Here is a 5809-nt window from a genome sequence, read left to right as displayed (position 1 = left end):
GAATGAACTGAATGATCGTTCTCTAGTGGAGCAGATCCAACAGTCCCTGAGATCAGGAAGTCTCTCCACAGATAAACTGTCTCCTGCTCAATGGTCAGCTCTGGTCTTCATCTTACTGTCCTCAGAAGAAGATCTGGACGTGTTTGACCTGAAGAAATACTCTGCTTCAGAGGAGGCTCTTCTGAAGCTGCTGCCAGTGGTCAAAGTTTCAAATAAAGCTCTGTAGGTGGATGAATTTCTATATATATAAATAGAGTTACAGAGGACCAGCAGAAAAAATGTTCAACCTTTGTTCATCACTATTTCCCATTCAGGCTGGGTGGTTGTAATCTTTCATCGCGGATCTGTGAAGCTCTGTCCTCAGTTTTCAGCTCCCAGTCCTCTAGTCTGAGAGACCTGGACCTGAGTAACAACAACCTGCAGGATTCAGGAGTGAAGCTGCTGTCTGCTGGACTGGAGAATCCACACTGTACACTTGAAACTCTCAGGTCAGGATTCATCTGCTAAGCAAGACACTAAAAAAGTACTGCTCAATTCAAAAAATTCAATTCATTAAAAAGATAATATTTTCAAGTTTAATTGTGCTTTGTAAAATGTGACAGCAGTTCTTACCCGTGCACTACTTTAAATAGTGTTGGATCACTGCAGTAGAAAAACTGGAACTTCCATGATTTTATGCATGAATACATTATGCCTCATCTTTATGGGTCCAAAATTTAGCCGTGATTTAAAACTCACATGTGGTGCATAAATTAATTTTCAAAAAACAGATACATAATGTGAGGGTGACCCGAGCACAGCCAGACCTGACCCACATAGACTCTGCTCCTCAGAATACACATTTTTCTCGTGGTCATAGCAATTATGTTACATTGTTGTTATATTGTTATATTACAGTGACGGGTATTTTTAAATCATGATCTTTTCCTAAACCTAGCAAAACCATGACAATTATTATAGTAACCATGGCAACAAAGGTAGGTACGACACTGTTGGTACAGTCCGTATATTTATCATTGTAACCATGACAACCGAGGTCCGGTACGCCTGCCACAGTAGGTGCACTATTTCAGGATACACTCCTATGGGTTATATTAGAGGGTTGAAAAAAGCAACCTGTGTGGTTGTTCAGGTTGGAGGAGTTGTTGCTAAAATGAGAACCTACCCAATCCGACCCGGTTCCTCACATTCGAGTGGGCTCATGAAGACCTATACCTGGAGCCCTGCACAAAGCACAGTTTTCCGTCCCATTAACTATTAAGAGTTTACAGTATACACATGTCTTTAAAGGCTGGATATGTGCTACCTGTCACTGCGAAGCTGTGAAGCTCTGTCCAGGGTTCTCAGCTCCCAGTCCTCTAGTCTAAGAAAGCTGGACCTGAGTAACAACGATCTGCGGGATGCTGGAGTGAAAGGGCTGTCTGATGTACTGAAGAGTCCATGCTATAGGCTGCAAACTCTCAGGTAAGAAATCAGCAATTTCTTAAAGGGATCAGCCTGGAAATGCTTCTTTAAATCCCTGTTAATGTAAGGGAAGATTCCTACGACTACTTGAAATGTTGTGGTTTTATTGATTCCAGTCTGTCAGGATGTCTAGTCACAGAGGAAGGCTGTGCTTCTCTGGCTTCAGCTCTGAGCTCCAACCCCTCCCATCTGAGAGAGCTGGACCTGAGTTACAATCATCCAGGAGACTCAGGAGTGAAGCTGCTGTCTGCTGGACTGGAGACTCTCAGGTATGGACAGACAACAAGAACTCATCAACATGATCAATGTCTCATTACTCTTGAAATTGCTCTAAGGAGTGTGAAGGTTACTGGATGGAAGATCCCCCTCATTGGATGGAGTGACAAACAACAGAACTAATAATTCAGGTGTATTCCATTACATTGTGTTTTAATGATAATAAAGTTGCTCCAAAAGTTGCTGATTCTGTTAGTGATGTGTAAATATATAGAACATTTTTAATTTCAACAGAGACAGGACTCTTATGACACCGTCTTTCCCATCTGAGTGTACGTCGGATGTTTTCTTGACATAAGGACAACCACCTCTTACTTTTTGGCAACAAAATAAACAGAAGAGATTGAAATAAAATGAGATTTGATGTTTTAGTGTCTTAAAGGTATTATAAGACCCGTATAATTAATCTATAATCAAAGAGAGTATGCTGGTCTGACTGTGTTTCCTCCTCCAGAGTGGACCATGGTGGACAACAGTGGTTAAAACCTGGCCTGAGGAAGTGTAAGTTGTGGATTCAGTTCGAATCATGACAGGAAAACATCAACCAGTTAATTTCTGTTGATCTTTACGTCTGGTATTTATTCATTCATATCATACCAAAAACAAATAAAGCTCCAAATTTCATTTTCAATAAACAATATAGCTAAGTTGTCCATGTAGAACAAGTAAAAAGTAAAAATTATAAACTGCTGCCATTGTGTCTTGTTCTCTCCATCAGATTCCTGTAAACTGGAACTGGACACAAACACAGTGAACAGAAAGCTCAAACTGTCTGACAACAACAGGACAGTGACACTGTTGACAGAGAAAGACCAGCCTTATCCTGATCATCCAGACAGATTTGACCGCTGCTGGCAGCTGCTGTGTAGAACTGGTCTGACTGGTCGCTGTTACTGGGAGGTCGAGTGGAGAGGAACGGTTGATACGGCAGTGACTTACAGAGGAATAAGAAGGAGTGGAGAAAGTGCTGCCTGCAGGTTTGGTGGGAATGATCAGTCCTGGAGTCTGAGCTGCTCTGCCAGTGGTTACTCTGTCAGGCACAATAACAAGGAAACATCAGTCCATCTCTCCTCCTCTTCCTCCTCCTCCTCCTCCTCCTCCCACAGAGTAGCAGTGTATGTGGACTGTCCTGCTGGCTCTCTGTCCTTCTACAGAGTCTCCTCTGACTCACTGATCCACCTCCACACCTTCAACACCACCTTCACTGAACCTCTGTATCCTGGGTTTGGTTTGGGGTTTGGTTTGGGGGTGGAGTCTTTGATGTTGTCACTAGAGTCCTCAGTGTCTCTGTGTTCACTGTAGGAAGGAGAGTCTCCCTGTGTCGGGAAACAGTCACACTGCTGACTGGAGCAGCCTTGTCTCATTTTGATCACATGTATATTCTTCTAATTTGCAAAAGGCTGTCAGAGGAAATGTCACCTGTGTAACATTTTATTTTAATTAAGATAATGAAGAAACGTTTTATTTTTTATTTTTGTGGTAATTAATGGTTCTAGAAAGTGAAGTCAAATGTCACAGATATCTGTTGTCTGGCTTTCGACACATGTGCATTTCCCGATCCACAATTTCCAGTTGGAAGTAGTAATGCACCGCAATGTTGTTTGTTGACCGCTATAAAACTCAAGTAGAAGAAGAGTACAAGAAGAAGACACAAAGAGAATAGAGAAAGAAGAATAATATAATAAATGTTGGTAAAGCTTGATCTCCTCGAACAACCTCTCTTCAAAACAAGAATCCATTTTGTTATCTGTACCACGTGCACTCGGCGGTTTTGCTATGTGTACAGTCCCTGTGGGTCTGGGTATCATCAGGTAATCTGTAATTCATTTTAATTTGAAAATGGAAAAAAAAAAAAGTAAATCTATTTGTTTTATAACCATAATCGAAAAACTATAATAACCAATATCAAAAAAACACTAACCCTAACCAATGAAAATGGTCCATTTTTGGCAATTCCTTTCATCATTATTTAGTTTGAAACCAAAAACCAAATTCATTTGGATTTATTTGATTTTTAATTCTAAACCAAAAACAAAATCACATGGTCTATTTGTTTTTTGTTTCCAAACAAAAAGCGAGAAAATCTCACTCCAATTTTGTTTTTTGCAAATTCATTTTTTCATTTCTTATTTGGCTGAGACAGTAGATGATGAGACAGAGAGGAAAAGGAAGTGAGGTGTCAAAAATAAAAAGTCAAAACAAAAGCCAATGTTACGGCGGTAACTCGGAACCGATGCAGAGACGTTCCAAAAGAAGAATTTATTTAACAAAAAGCACACAACAAAAAACACCCTTGCGGGGAACAAACGGGGAAAACCGAATAATCTACAAAAGCACAAAAAACCACGACGGCAAAAGTATCAACAGAAAATCACCCAAAAGGGGGAAAAAACTAGACTTACAACTTGCTAGAAAATAAAGAGTCAGGACTGCAGAAACTCACTGGAAGATCTGTTCACAAAATGCTGTGATAGAAAAACACTAAGAGATACACGAGAGTGGGGAGGATCTACTCGGAAGCGATTTCACGGGGAGTTAGGTCTGGGATGCAACAGTTCCGCACAGGAGCCAGAGCGTGAGCGGTTTAAATAGGGACTTAATTGCTGATGGAAGGCAGGTGTGCCTCACGAGCCTCGCTCCCGAGTCGATCGGCCCCGCCTCTCTGCCTCGACCTGCTGAGAGGGAGAGGGATTACACCAAAATCAAAAATCACAAAATCAGAACCATAACAGCCAAGAGGACATAAAAGTGTTACATCAAGCAAGCACGGCATCTACACCAGGGTAATGGTTGAAAATAGGTAGATGAATAAATGTATGAATAATAAGTATATAAATGGAATTTCTAGGAGACAGGGTTGGACTGAAGACAAAGACACATACAAGAACAGCTGATCGCCTGTCAGTGAATCACACATGAAAATATCAGCCTGATGTAAATAACCCTCAACATCATCAGAAAACACTGATAAATCTGACCTTGTCTCCGAATAACACATGACAGCTGATTAGCAGATGCTAATCATGTGTTTAAAATGTTCATGATTGGTTTATATTTGGATTATTGTTTCATTTAACTCTTTAACACTCAGTAATCTGCTGCATATTTTGGCAGAGTTCTCTAGTTGAAAATGACAATGGCCCAGAAGATGAGTGTCTAATGTACCGATTCGTATATTACATGTTTATAATAACGTTCCTTTAGTGCTAGGACTCAATGAAAGTTGTACAAAGTAAAACTCACTTCAATCTCATTAAATCTATGATTATTTCGCATTTTATTCTACGTGTTTACGATCTCAAACTGCTTTCAGATCAGTTAAACGCCCATTGACGTCAACATGATGAAAGCTGTTGGCTACGTTCCCTTGTTGAAATAATCTGCATGAAGCTGATGAGTGAAGGTGAAATTAAACTACAGCTTCAACCAGGAAACCGACCAGAGACAGAACAAACATGTAACTGACAGCAGGAGGTTTTCAAAGGTCTGTTGATCCACAGTCTCAGCTCTTCATCTTCAACTGAAGATTTCTTCAGGAAAACCTGATCACAGAGCAGCTCTGACCTTTGAACTGAAGTCAATCATTAACAGACAGTAAGAGCCCTTATCTGATGGATCATGAAGCTCTGGTGATACAGTTCAGACTTCAGTGAATTTTATTTTCCAACAAATGAAAATAGTTGTTGGTTGTTCTGTTGTACCTCTGTGATGTGAAGTGAAACACTGGACGAATGAATTGTCCTCTCGGTCTTCATTTTATTAAACATTATTATTACGTTACATCTGTGTCTGTGTTCTCATTCACACTTATGTTTGTCTACAGTGTGGTTGTGTATATTGTCTATGAATACAGTTTTGTTATCAGTGTACATGGCGACAGTGTGGTTGTCTACAAGGGGCGGAGCCGGCTCTTTTTCCTCAGAAGGCTCAGGTCCTTTGACTTCTGCAGTGAAATGCTGCACGTTTTATCAGTCAGTGGTGGCCAGTGTAACTCTGTAATGCTGCAGTCTGTGGGGCGGCAGCATGTCAGACAAACACAAAGAGACTGGACAAGCTGGTCAAAGAAGCT

Source organism: Seriola lalandi, unplaced genomic scaffold (genome assembly GCF_002814215.2).
Source record: "Seriola lalandi dorsalis isolate HSWRI2012SDOR001 ecotype SW California unplaced genomic scaffold, Sedor1 jcf7180002052890, whole genome shotgun sequence".
In the NCBI taxonomy this organism is placed as follows: Eukaryota; Metazoa; Chordata; class Actinopteri; order Carangiformes; family Carangidae; genus Seriola; species Seriola lalandi.
Note: the sequence above shows the minus strand (reverse complement) of the source record.